General features: G+C 41.4%; 1 long non-coding RNA gene across 1 annotated transcript; it reads right to left on the bottom strand.

Moving 5' to 3' along the window:
* Positions 1 to 10,176: 10,176 nt before the first annotated feature.
* LOC118475514 (uncharacterized) lies at positions 10,177 to 10,936 on the bottom strand. Its single transcript, XR_004854969.1, has 2 exons — positions 10,552 to 10,936; positions 10,177 to 10,468 (listed from the first exon to the last, which is right to left on the bottom strand). It is a non-coding gene; the product is annotated as an uncharacterized lncRNA (long non-coding RNA).
* Positions 10,937 to 15,324: the final 4,388 nt, after the last annotated feature.

The following is a 15,324-nucleotide window of genomic DNA, read 5'->3' as shown; positions in this document are numbered from 1 at the left end:
GGCCATTGATCAAAGACCAGAGGCTCATACACCTCACCCCACATATGTTTCCTTGCCATAGATCACATTCTTGGATTTCTGGTGGAGACCATTTCTTGGTCAAAAATCCGTAGGTCTTAGCCTCTAGTATTATTGAAAATGGTCGCTGTTAGCCTTCGGTATTATTGAAAATGGTCATTCATGGCTATTTTCGACAAAAATGGGGGTTGTGTGGCTATTGATCATCGACTAGAGGCTCATACACCTCACTACACATATGTTTCCTTGCCATAGATCACATTCTTGGATTTCTGGTGGAGACCATTTCTTGGTCTAAAATCCGTAGGTGTTAGCCTCTAGTATTATTGAAAATGGTCGCTCATGGCTATTTTCATAAAAATGGGGGTTGTGTGGCCATTTATCATCGACTAGAGGCTCATAAACCTCACCCCACATATGTTTCCTTGCCATAGATTACATTCTTGGATTTCTGGTGGAAACCATTTCTTGGTTAAAAACTCGTACGTGTTAGCCTTCGGTATTATTGAAAATGGTCATTCATGGCTATTTTCGGCAAAATGGGGGTTGTGTGGCCATTGATCGTAGACCAGAGGCTCATACACCTCACCCCACATATATTTCCTTGTCGTAGATCACATTCTTGGATTTCTGGTGGAGACCATTTCTTGGTCAAAAACTCGTACGTGTTAGCCTTCGATATTATTGAAAATGGTCGTTCATGGCTATTTTCGACAAAAATGGGGGTTGTGTGGCCATTGATCATCGACCATAGGCTCATACACCTCACCCCACATATGTTTCCTTGCCATAGATCACATTCTTGGATTTCTGGTGGAGACCATTTCTTGGTCAAAAATCCGTAGGTGTTAGCCTTCGGTATTATTGAAAATGGTCGTTCATGGCTATTTTCGGCAAAATGGGGGTTGTGTGGCCATTGATCATCGACCAGAGGCTCGTACACCTCACCCCACATATGTTTCCTTGCCATAGATCACATTCTTGGATTTCTGGTGGACACCATTTCTTGGTCAAAAATCCGTACGTGTTAGCCTTTGGTATTTTTGAAAATGGTCATTCATGGCTATTTTCGACAAAAATGGGGGTTGTGTGGCCATTGATCATCGACTAGAGGCTCATACACCTCACCCCACATATGTTTCCTTGCCATAGATCACATTCTTGGATTTCTGGTGGAGACCATTTCTTGGTCAAAAATCCGTAGGTGTTAGCCTTCGGTATTATTCAAAATGGTCGTTCATGGCTATTTTCGACAAAAATGGGGGTTGTGTGGCCATTGATCATCGACCAGACGCTCATACACCTCACCCCACATATGTTTCCTTGCCATAGATCACATTCTTGGATTTCTGGTGGAGACCATTTCTTGGTCTAAAATCCGTAGGTGTTAGCCTCTAGTATTATTGAAAATGGTCGCTCATGGCTATTTTCAAGGTGGCTCGTGGCTATTTTCATAAAAAATGGGGGTTGTGTGGCCATTTATCATCGACTAGAGGCTCATAAACCTCACCCCACATATGTTTCCTTGCCATAGATTACATTCTTGGATTTCTGGTGGAAACCATTTCTTGGTTAAAAACTCGTACGTGTTAGCCTTCGGTATTATTGAAAATGGTCATTCATGGCTATTTTCGACAAAAATGGGGGTTGTGTGGCCTTTGATCATCGACCAGAGGCTCATAAACCTCACCCCACATATGTTTCCTTGCCATAGATCACATTCTTGGATTTCTGGTGGAAACCATTTCTTGGTCAAAAATCCGTAGGTGTTAGCCTTCGGTATTTTTGAAAATGGTCGTTCATGGCTATTTTCGACAAAAATGGGGGTTGTGTGGCCATTGATCATCGACTAGACGCTCATACACCTCACCCCACATATGTTTCCTTGCCATAGATCACATTCTTGGATTTCTGGTGGAGACCATTTCTTGGTCTAAAATCCGTAGGTCTTAGCCTCTAGTATTATTGAAAATGGTCATTCATGGCTATTTTCGGCAAAATGGGGGTTGTGTGGCCATTGATCGTCGACCAGAGGCTCATACACCTCACCCCACATATGTTTCCTTGCCATTGATCACATTCTTGGATTTTTGGTGGAGACCATTTCTTGGTCAAAAACTCGTACGTGTTAGCCTTCGGTATTATTGAAACTGGTCGTTCATGGCTATTTTCGGCAAAATGGGGGTTGTGTGGCCATTGATCGTCGACCAGAGGCTCATACACCTCACCCCACATATGTTTCCTTGCCATAGATCACATTCTTGGATTTCTGGTGGAGACCATTTCTTGGGCAAAAATCCGTAGGTGTTAGCCTTCGGTATTATTGAAAAAGGTCGTTCATGGCTATTTTTGACAAAAATGGGGGTTGTGTGGCCATTGATCATCGACCAGACGCACATACACCTAACCCAACATATGTTTCCTTTTCATAGATCACATTCTTGGATTTCTGGTGGAGACCATTTCTTGGTCTAAAATCCATAGGTGTTAGCCTCTAGTATTATTGAAAATGGTCGCTCATGGCTATTTTCAAGGTCGTTCATGGCTATTTTCGACAAAAATGGGGGTTGTGTGGCCATTGATCATCGACCAGACGCTCATACACCTCACCCCACATATGTTTCCTTGCCATAGATCACATTCTTGGATTTCTGGTGGAGACCATTTCTTGGTTAAAAACTCGTACGTGTTAGCCTTCGGTATTATTGAAAATGGTCGTTCATGGCTGTTTTCGACAAAAATGGAGGTTGTGTGGTCATTGATCATCGACCAGAGGCTCGTACACCTCACCCCACATATGTTTCCTTGCCATAGATCACATTCTTGGATTTCTGGTGGAGACCATTTCTTGGTCTAAAATCCGTAGGTGTTAGCCTCTAATATTATTGAAAATGGTCGCTCATGGCTATTTTCGGCAAAATGGGGGTTGTGTGGCCATTGATCATCGACTAAAGGCTCGTACACCTCACCCCACATATGTTTCCTTGCCATAGATCACATTCTTGGATTTCTGGTGGAGACCATTTCTTGGTTAAAAACTCGTACGTGTTAGCCTTCGGTATTATTGAAAATGGTCGTTCATGGCTATTTTCGGCAAAATGGGGGTTCTGTGGCCATTGATCATCGACTAGAGGCTCGTACACCTCACCCCACATATGTTTCCTTGCCATAGATCACATTCTTGGATTTCTGGTGGAGACCATTTCTTGGTCAAAAATCCGTAGGTGTTAGCCTTTGGTATTTTTGAAAATGGTCGTTCATGGCTATTTTCATAAAAAAAATGGGGGTTGTGTGGCCATTGTTCATCGACCAGAGGCTCATACACCTCACCCCACATATGTTTCCTTGCCATAGATCACATTCTTGGATTTCTGGTGGAGACCATTTCTTGGTCAAAAATCCGCAGGTCTTAGCCTCTAGTATTATTGAAAATGGTCGCTCATGGCTATTTTCAAGGTCGCTCATGGCTATTTTCATAAAAAATGGGGGTTGTGTGGCCATTGATCATCGACCAGAGGCTCATACACCTCACCCCACATATGTTTCCTTGCCATAGATCACATTCTTGGATTTCTGGTGGAGACCGTTTCTTGGATAAAAACTCGTAGGTGTTAGCCTTCGGTATTATTGAAAATGGTCATTCATGGCTATTTTCGACAAAAATGGGGGTTGTGTGGCCATTGATCATCAACTAGAGGCTCATACACCTCACCCCACATATGTTTCCTTGCCATAGATCACATTCTTGGATTTCTGGTGGAGACCATTTCTTGGTCAAAAATCCGTAGGTGTTAGCCTTCGGTATTATTGAAAATGGTCGTTCATGGCTATTTTCGACAAAATGGGGGTTGTGTGGCAATTGATCATCGACCAGAGGCTCATACACCTCACCCCACATATGTTTCCTTGCCATAGATCACATTCTAGGATTTCTGGTGGAGACCGTTTCTTGGTCAAAAATCCGTAGGTCTTAGCCTCCAGTATTATTGAAAATGGTCGCTCATGGCTATTTTCATAGAAAATGGGGGTTGTGTGGCCATTTATCATCGACTAGAGGCTCATAAACCTCACCCCACATATGTTTCCTTGCCATAGATCACATTCTTGGATTTCTGGTGGAGACCATTTCTTGGTTAAAAACTCGTACGTGTTAGCCTTCGGTATTATTCAAAATGGTCATTCATGGCTATTTTCGGCAAAATAGGGGTTGTGTGGCCATTGATCATCGACCAGAGGCTCATACACCTCACCCCACATATGTTTCCTTGCCATAGATCACATTCTTGGATTTCTGATGGAGACCATTTCTTGGTCAAAAATCCGTACGTGTTAGCCTTTTGTATTTTTGAAAATGGTCATTCATGGCTATTTTCGACAAAAATGGGGGTTGTGTGGCCATTGATCATCGACCAGACGCTCATACACCTCACCCCACATATGTTTTCTTGCCATAGATCACATTCTTGGATTTCTGGTGGAGACCATTTCTTGGTTAAAAACTCGTACGTGTTAGCCTTCGGTATTATTGAAAATGGTCGTTCATGGCTATTTTCGACAAAAATGGGGGTTGTGTGGCCATTGATCATCGACCAGAGGCTCGTACACCTCACCCCACATATGTTTCCTTGCCGAAAATAGCCATGAGCGACCATTTTCAAAAATATTAGAGGCTAACACCTACGGATTTTAGACCAAGAAATGGTCGCCCATGGCTATTTTCAAGGTCGCTCGTGGCTATTTTCATAAAAAATGGGGGTTGTGTGGCCATTTATCATCGACTAGAGGCTCATAAACCTCACCCCACATATGTCTCCTTGCCATAGATTACATTCTTGGATTTCTGGTGGAAACCATTTCTTGGTTAAAAACTCGTACGTGTTAGCCTTCGGTATTATTGAAAATGGTCATTCATGGCTATTTTCGACAAAAATGGGGGTTGTGTGGCCATTGATCATCGACCAGAGGCTCATAAACCTCACCCCACATATGTTTCCTTGCCATAGATCACATTCTTGGATTTCTGGTGGAAACCATTTATTGGTCAAAAATCCGTAGGTGTTATCCTTCGGTATTTTTGAAAATGGTCGTTCATGGCTATTTTCGACAAAAATGGGGGTTGTGTGGCCATTGATCATCGACCAGACGCTCATACACCTCACCCCACATATGTTTCCTTGCCATAGATCACATTCTTGGATTTCTGGTGGAGACCATTTCTTGGTCTAAAATCCGTAGGTCTTAGCCTCTAGTATTATTGAAAATGGTCATTCATGGCTAATTTCGGCAAAATGGGGGTTGTGTGGCCATTGATCGCCGACCAGAGGCTCATACACCTCACCCCACATATGTTTCCTTGCCATAGATCACATTCTTGGATTTTTGGTGGAGACCATTTCTTGGTCAAAAACTCGTACGTGTTAGCCTTCGGTATTATTGAAAATGGTCGTTCATGGCTATTTTCGGCAAAATGGGGGTTGTGTGGCCATTGATCGTCGACCAGAGGCTCATACACCTCACCCCACATATGTTTCCTTGCCATAGATCACATTCTTGGATTTCTGGTGGAGACCATTTCTTGGGCAAAAATCCGTAGGTGTTAGCCTTCGGTATTATTGAAAATGGTCGTTCATGGCTATTTTTGACAAAAATGGGGGTTGTGTGGCCATTGATCATCGACCAGACGCTCATACACCTCACCCCACATATGTTTCCTTGTCATAGATCACATTCTTGGATTTCTGGTGGAGACCATTTCTTGGTCTAAAATCCGTAGGTGTTAGCCTCTAGTATTATTGAAAATGGTCGCTCATGGCTATTTTCAAGGTCGTTCATGGCTATTTTCGACAAAAATGGGGGTTGTGTGGCCATTGATCATCGACCAGACGCTCATACACCTCACCCCACATATGTTTCCTTGCCATAGATCACATTCTTGGATTTCTGGTGGAGACCATTTCTTGGTTAAAAACTCGTACGTGTTAGCCTTCGGTATTATTGAAAATGGTCGTTCATGGCTATTTTCAACAAAAATGGGGGTTGTGTGGCCATTGATCATCGACCAGAGGCTCGTACACCTAACCCCACATATGTTTCCTTGCCATAGATCACATTCTTGGATTTCTGGTGGAGACCATTTCTTGGTCTAAAATCCGTAGGTGTTAGCCTCTAATATTATTGAAAATGGTCGCTCATGGCTATTTTCGGCAAAATGGGGGTTGTGTGGCCATTGATCGTCGACCAGAGGCTCATACACCTCACCCCACATATGTTTCCTTGCCATAGATCATATTCTTGGATTTCTGGTGGAGACCATTTCTTGGTTAAAAACTCGTACGTGTTAGCCTTCGGAATTATTGAAAATGGTCGTTCATGGCTATTTTCGGCAAAATGGGGGTTGTGTGGCCATTGATCGTCGACCAGAGGCTCATACACCTCACCCCACATATGTTTCCTTGCCATAGATCACATTCTTGGATTTCTGGTGGAGACCATTTCTTGGTTAAAAACTCGTAGGTGTTAGCCTTCGGTATTATTGAAAATGGTCATTCATGGCTATTTTCGGCAAAATGGGGGTTTTGTGGTTATTTATCATCGACCAGAGGCTCATACACCTCACCCCACATATGTTTCCTTGCCATAGATTACATTCTTGGATTTCTGGTGGAGACCATTTCTTGGTTAAAAACTCGTACGTGTTAGCCTTTGGTATTTTTGAAAATGGTCATTCATGGCTATTTTTGACAAAAATGGGGGTTGTGTGGCCATTGATCATCGACCAGACGCTCGTACACCTCACCCCACATATGTTTCCTTGCCATAGATCACATTCTTGGATTTCTGGTGGAGACCATTTCTTGGTCAAAAATCCATAGGTGTTAGCCTTTGGTATTTTTGAAAATGGTCGTTCATGGCTATTTTCATAAAAAATGGGGGTTGTGTGGCCATTGATCATCGACCAGAGGCTCATACACCTCACCCCACATATGTTTCCTTGCCATAGATCACATTCTTGGATTTCTGGTGGAGACCATTTCTTGGTCAAAAATCCGCAGGTCTTAGCCTCTAGTATTATTGAAAATGGTCGCTCATGGCTATTTTCAAGGTCGCTCATGGCTATTTTCATAAAAAAATGGGGGTTGTGTGCCATTGATCATCGACCAGAGGCTCATACACCTCACCCCACATATGTTTCCTTGCCATAAATCACATTCTTGGATTTCTGGTGGAGACCGTTTCTTGGATAAAAACTCGTAGGTGTTAGCCTTCGGTATTATTGAAAATGGTCATTCATGGCTATTTTCGACAAAAATGGGGGTTGTGTGGCCATTGATCATCGACTAGAGGCTCATACACCTCACCCCACATATGTTTCCTTGCCATAGATCACATTCTTGGATTTCTGGTGGAGACCATTTCTTGGTCAAAAATCCGTAGGTGTTAGCCTTCGGTATTATTGAAAATGGTCGTTCATGGCTATTTTCGACAAAATGGGGGTTGTGTGGCAATTGATCATCGACCAGAGGCTCATACACCTCACCCCACATATGTTTCCTTGCCATAGATCACATTCTTGGATTTCTGGTAGAGACCATTTCTTGGTCAAAAATCCGTAGGTCTTAGCCTCCAGTATTATTGAAAATGGTCGCTCATGGCTATTTTCATAAAAAATGGGGGTTGTGTGGCCATTTATCATCGACTAGAGGCTCATAAACCTCACCCCACATATATTTCCTTGCCATAGATCACATTCTTGGATTTCTGGTGGAGACCATTTCTTGGTTAAAAACTCGTACGTATTAGCCTTCGGTATTATTGAAAATGGTCATTCATGGCTATTTTCGGCAAAATGGGGGTTGTGTGGCCATTGATCATCGACCAGAGGCTCATACACCTCGCCCCACATATGTTTCCTTGCCATAGATCACATTCTTGGATTTCTGGTGGAGACCATTTCTTGGTTAAAAACTCGTACGTGTTAGCCTTCGGTATTATTGAAAATGGTCGTTCATGGCTATTTTCGACAAAAATGGGGGTTGTGTGGCCATTGATCATCGACCAGAGGCTCGTACACCTCACCCCACATATGTTTCCTTGCCATAGATCAGATTCTTGGATTTCTGGTGGAGACCATTTCTTGGTCTAAAATCCGTAGGTGTTAGCCTCTAATATTATTGAAAATGGTCGCTCATGGCTATTTTCAAGGTCGTTCATGGCTATTTTCATAAAAAATGGGGGTTGTGTGGCCATTTATCATCGACTAGAGGCTCATAAACCTCACCCCACATATGTTTCCTTGCCATAGATTACATTCTTGGATTTCTGGTGGAAACCATTTCTTGGTTAAAAACTCGTACGTGTTAGCCTTCGGTATTATTGAAAATGGTCGTTCATGGCTATTTTCGACAAAAATGGGGGTTGTGTGGCCATTGATCATCGACCAGAGGCTCGTACACCTCACCCCACATATGTTTCCTTGCCATAGATCACATTCTTGGATTTCTGGTGGAGACCATTTCTTGGTCTAAAATCCGTAGGTGTTAGCCTCTAATATTATTGAAAATGGTCGCTCATGGCTATTTTCGGCAAAATGGGGGTTGTGTGGCCATTGATCATCGACTAAAGGCTCGTACACCTCACCCCACATATGTTTCCTTGCCATAGATCACATTCTTGGATTTCTGGTGGAGACCATTTCTTGGTAAAAAATCCGTAGGTGTTAGCCTTCGGTATTATTGAAAATGGTCGTTCATGGCTATTTTCGACAAAAATGGGGGTTGTGTGGCCATTTATCATCGACTAGAGGCTCATACACCTCACCCCACATATGTTTCCTTGCCATAGATTACATTCTTGGATTTCTGGTGGAAACCTTTTCTTGGTTAAAAACTCGTACGTGTTAGCCTTTGGTATTATTGAAAATGGTCAGTCATGGCTATTTTCGGCAAAATGGGGGTTGTGTGGCCATTGATCGTCGACCAGAGGCTCATACACCTCACCCCACATATGTTTCCTTGTCGTAGATCACATTCTTGGATTTCTGGTGGAGACCATTTCTTGGTCAAAAATCCGTAGGTGTTAGCCTTCGGTATTATTGAAAATGGTCGTTCATGGCTATTTTCAACAAAAATGGGGGTTGTGTGGCCATTGATCATCGACCAGACGCTCATACACCTCACCCCACATATGTTTCCTTGCCATAGATCACATTCTTGGATTTCTGGTGGAGACCATTTCTTGGGCAAAAATCCGTAGGTGTTAGCCTTCGGTATTATTGAAAATGGTCGTTCATGGCTATTTTCGACAAAAATGGGGGTTGTGTGGCCATTGATCATCGACCAGACGCTCATACACCTCACCCCACACACTACTAGAAAACCCCCCTTGTAGCTATGCTTTTTTTGGACAATAGGCACGCTTTAATTCGTCTCTATATGAATGTACGCACGCTTTCCAAAAACGTGTTAGAAGCGTCTTCGTATGGACCGTATCAGACTTTGTAGAAACGATTATCGTAAGCGTATATATTAGATGAATAGACGTTTCATAGACACGTTAGATGCATGTTTAGACACATTGATACGCTTTTATAGATGCGCATATAACATGTGTCTATTATTGTTGTTACGTCATATAGTAACGTTTTATTATGTGTGAAAAAAATATAGATACGATATTATAGATACATTCATAATTCATGTGTATTACTATAGTCACGTTTTATAGTGACGCTTTATTGCGCATTAAGGAGTATAGAGACGATATAGTAGGTGACACGAATGATGACATGGCAGGTGATGTGGATAGGTGACATGGCAGGTGATGTGGAAAAATGACGTGGCAGGTGATGTGGAAAGGTGACGTGTCAGCTGAACTGGCGAGTGACACATTTTATAGTAACGCCAAAACACGTGTTAACAAAAGTAGAAACAATAATATAGCCACGTTTGTATTGTGTGCCTACGCATATCAATACGTTATATAGTAACGTCAAAGTGTGTATTAAGACCTGTAGAAACGATTTTATACATACATCTATATTTGTTTGTAATAATATAGATACGTTATACTGTAACACTTTATTACGTGCCAAAAAAGATGTTTTCATTTATATATTTATATATATAAATGTGCATCGAGATGAATGTTAAAAAAATCAAATTATAAACCCTCAATAATATTGCTTTTGGCCTTGGCAAAATATCAAGAAGCTAACTAACTCGATAGCAAACATGTTCAGTAACTGCCAATTGTGTTCACAAAGAAGCAAAGCCAAAGTGGCAATATCATACAAATATCACTTAAAAATTTTAGTAACTACTAGAATCTAACTGATTCACTTTGCAATTATACTAGGCTTCCCATCTAGCTTTGTCCACGCCATCTAGCTTTGTCCACGTGCTGCAGGTACCAACTTGTTGCGGGTACAAGATGAGCTTCTAGCTTGCTTCACCTATGAAGCATGTGTTAGATCAATAACTCAATTTGAAGTTGTTATGGGGACACATGTACTATTTCAAATAAAAAAAAACTTACATGTGTAATTGGCCAAGGAATAACATAGCCAATAGCATTAATTAGTGTACGAATCTGATTAGATGGTCTAGGTACCTCCTCATATATAATATTGCCAAGAAGTGTGCAAGGGAAAACTCCATATGAGGCATGGCATGGCAGTAAACCACAAGTGGGTCATCTCAGAACTTTTGGATGCATAGGTCATGTCAAGAAGGTAGGTCCTGGAGTCGACAAGCTGTCAGACAGGTCTACTAAAATGGTTCTGCTAGGATATGAATCAGGCACAAAGGGTTACAGAATGGTTGATCCTACAACTGAGAGATTATACATATGTAGAGATGTGAAGTTTGAAGAGGATGTGGCATGGAACTGGAACAGTGACAGTTGTTTTCAGTCGACTGAAATAAACACAGATATTTCAATAACACCGTTTTAGTTTACTGTACCTGGTCAGCAAATGGGTATTCCAGCGGGTACAGGTGATGTGAGTGAAAATTCTGGGGGTGGTGGATCACTTCCACTATCACCACATCCACAATCACCTGTGACACATTATGCCTCACAAGAATTAAACAGCATCACAAGATCTGAACATACATCCCAAATAAGTACCTGGATGACAATGGGACAAGTAGAAGAGCTGGCTGATTTAGTGAGAACAGCTAGCTGATTTAGTGAGAGATTTTAGAAGATGCACTATTCATAGTTATGTGCCTCCAGCCTTGAATGCCTATACATTAAAAGAAACTAAATTCAACAAGCATGAGTAATCAGAGGTAGATTGGAAAAGATGCACTATTCATAGTTATGGAAATTGGGCGTTCAAGCCCTTGACATGGGCTCAAATCCAAGAACAAGCAATGAAGCAAGAGTGGGAAAAAACCACATGACTTTTTCCTGAAAATGAGTATTTTACATCCTCTTAAGAAGCAAACAAGCTTTATGTAACACATAAACCGTCTGTGGTGCAACTTAAGATAACAAAAAAAGTTAGATGATATACTTAGAACTTGAGCAGGAAGGAAAAGCATGGAATAAAAATAAAACCATTGCCAATTTCACATCAAAAAAACAGAAGAGCAAAAGGAGAAAGGTCTACTTCAGCACAATTTGACAGCTCAAGTACTTGAGAGTTTCATATAAAACACCTGGATCTAGATGAAGGTATTGCTTCAAGATGCATATGTTATTGAAACATGGCAGAAAATATTCACTAAACATACCTAAACCATTAGCAGCATTTCACAAAGTGTCCCACTTCCTTTCCGCAGTACCTCATCAGGTGACATAGGTATTATGATTGCAAGAGAAAAGATGAAAGGATGGACATAAGTCATGTATAGATAGTATGTTGCAACAACGTCTGATACAGAATACGAAGCCATTGTCTGAAAAAGAAACAATGGGGTGAAAATGAACTTAGGCAAATATTTCAAATTAAGACGAGTACAATCCATAAAACTAAACACAAAATCACAGACAAGGAGTAATATTTAGTTTTGTGTGTCCCATAGATGTATTTAGACCACCTCCATTGGAGATAATGTCACTTCAGGATAAGAAAAAAGGAAAACTTCAGGTACCTGTGGCTGCTCCATTGCAAAGCGAACCATATCTTCTGGATTAACCTCCAGAGGATCGTAACCTAGCTTGGCTTTTGTAACAGCCTGCGAGTGTGCCAATGTAACAAGAGAAATGAAATATAGTTAAATAACATATATTTAAATAGATAAAGATGAACCTAGACTCATATAAAACATATATATCAAAAATTGTATCTATTAATTAACTAAAACGAAATTTAATTTAGGGCGGAGTGAGTACTTGGATAAAAGTTCCTGCGTAACAAGAGCAAGTGGATAAGTGAAGGTGTCAAAATCTACAGCTAATCTGGACGTTTCCAAAACCAATTTTCATGTTTTCTCCTTCCACCACCGGCTGTCCTTCACGTACATTCCACCGAGACACAGTAACGCATCAGAAGGAAGAAAAATATGCGCTGATTATGTAGTACTCCAGTTGACATATTGCACCGTCGTCAGATTTGGTAGTTTCACATTGTCTTAATAAGGGCACAAGTGATGGCATTTGGCACGCACCACTCAAATTATTTGGTTTATCCTCCCATTCCCTGTACTAGTTAAGCTGTTGATATCAACAGGCCATAGACATTAAACAAGTTGCACTGCATTGTGACAAAAAAACGGCTGTACTCTCTCTAACAGAAGCGAGTAAAATGTACTTTTTCGGGCTCATGTTTATATTTTTTGTCCTGTGCAACCATTTCTATATATATTTGATTTCGTCGTATCGAATCGAGCTACTTACTAGAGTCTTAGACTAGTACTTCCTGCTCGTCAGTCGTCACTGTTAGAAAAAACAGTAGCAGAAAAATGAAAGGAGACTACCTACCCGTCCCCCCCTTCTGTACGGCACCTCCAGTCGCTGATCAAACAGCAACGATCTGATTCGCAGATAAAGTCCAAACCTCGTTCTCGACCTGATGACCACTCGATTACCGGTGCTAGCACTAGCACGCAATGTGTACTTGTTGTTGCAATTCGCTAGAACAGATGGACACAGGCAGCAGCACAGCCAGCTAAAGGCACGAAGGCTCGGCCAATCAACGCATCATCCAATAAGCACAGCGCTAGCTGATCACTTCAGAGAGTCGAGTCAGGTCGGAGTTCTTACCTCTCTCAAGGCAAAAACATGTTTCACATAGAACAGTAATAAAGAATAGCTTGCCCTTGTTTATTTTCCTTGCAGAGTGAGCAGTTGTAATCGGCCGGTTAGTGATTGGGGGCTAGGGTTCGTTGGTGTTCTTGGTCGGGACCAGTGGTTCAGGTCCTTCTTATTATTATACCGGGAGGGCGGTCATTCCCCCCTGAGCCGAGTTTTTTTTATACTGCTGCAGCTTAGCTTAAAGGATATCAGATTTTCTAAAAGTGCTTCCACAATACAAGATTATAATAACCAAATGACTATTGTCCTTACTATATCTATCTATATGACTATGAGGTACCTCAAGGCTCAAGTAAACTGCTTTCTGAAGTTTACACTCTCTTCTTGGTTTTGACATGTGTGTGATCGAACTCCCCCCCACAAAATGAAATACATGGTCAGGCACTTTCGCGAAAAAAAGTAAAATGCTTTCAGAATTTTTTACATGACTGTATCCTGAGCAGCTGGTGTTCAGTGCCTTTTTTGCCTTATGAAGCCCTGGGGACACCTCTACGCATAAATCTACCTTTTGATTGTGGTGATATAAAACAATAATCAGAGTCAGGAAAAGAGTTCTGTAACTCACGTTGAAGGTGCCTGAAGAAAAGAGTAAGCCAAAAAAAACAGCAATCATCGCAAATACACCCTTGTTAACAAGAGATAGTATAAATTAGTCCAGAAGCTCTCCTTAAAATGGTAACCAGCACATGAGACTAAGAAAAATGGTGATCGGAAATATTGAGTTCAGTTCAGCACCAAGGAAGCTTCATAAAAAAATATAGCTGCAAGAAAAAGCAATAGAAGAGGACAAATCATTACAAATACCTCTTGACTGACCAAACACGATCAGCAGATGAACTCCTTTCTGGATCGAGAGCACCACTTGCCCAACTGATAAGAACATGAAACAATACTTATCAAAGATAAAATTCATGTGCATCTGCAGTATTTTGGATAATATATATAATGGTGATTCAAATTGAAGAAAAAGGTCCAAAAATACCACAACAGGCCATAACCAATGATATATTATTATTATTTAAAAAAAGGCATGTTCGTGTCTATTAAATGTTCCACAGATAAAAGACTATGAACTCACATTAAAAGGCATGTTCCCGTCAGCAAGAGCGAGATCATTCGAGGCTTGTATGCCCAAGCCGTCCATGGATCTACATCACCAAAGTAATCGAGTGGTCTTATACTATCATTGCAGACGGTGCCATTAAAACCTCTGCGAAGTTCATGATGACCATTGGCCCCCATTACAATAGCCTTGGCAATTTACTATCTGCAAAAATATACAGAGCAGCATAATAATCCTACTGACCTTCGGAAGACAAAAAATCACCACTCTTCCACGAAAAAAGCAGCATGTATCTGTATCTCCAATACTTGCTAAAAACTAGCAAATGAAAAGCATGCCACTGTGAGGCCACATAAAAAAAAGTATGTACAAGTGGATAAAAAGTCATGAATGGTCTAGCATATCTGGGAACAAACACTTGCTTAGAACAAAAGAACAAATTAGGCATAAAAACATCAGGCTGTAGCTGCAATCGTAACCTTGAAGCATAAAACCTACTTTGCTAAGTACAAGTTCTGCATTGCTTGCTCAATCATTTGCCAGAGATCACTTAATGAGCCCTACTCAGCTCCAAAATGGTTTCGGTGGCATTCAAGCTAGGTGCCAAATTCCATACCCGAAACGCTTCCAGTTTCTCCAAAATAACAGAAGGGGTGTGGTGTGCTACAACCAGAGGCTGCGTACGTTAGAGCAGAGCACACCAGAGAGCAAGGCCGAGCAAAGGAAACATATATTCCCATGAAGAAGACGAAGAGCAGCAATAGGGATCGAGCAATTCAAAAGGAACACATATAAAACAGCCCGTGGGTTAAACAAGTGCGGAAATAGATAGATATAGTAAGGACAATAGTGCTTCCACAATACAAGATTATAATAACCAAAATACTGCATGGCTGCCAGCGCGGTGGATCTGGTACCCGAGAGTGGAGGTGTAGAGGTTGAAGGCGGCGCGGTTGGATCGGCGGACGTGGAGGGAGACGTAC

The sequence above is a fragment of the Zea mays genome, unplaced genomic scaffold (genome assembly GCF_902167145.1).
Source record: "Zea mays cultivar B73 unplaced genomic scaffold, Zm-B73-REFERENCE-NAM-5.0 scaffold_47, whole genome shotgun sequence".
Classification (NCBI taxonomy): Eukaryota; Viridiplantae; Streptophyta; class Magnoliopsida; order Poales; family Poaceae; genus Zea; species Zea mays.
Note: the sequence above shows the minus strand (reverse complement) of the source record. Positions and strands in the feature narration are given on the sequence as shown.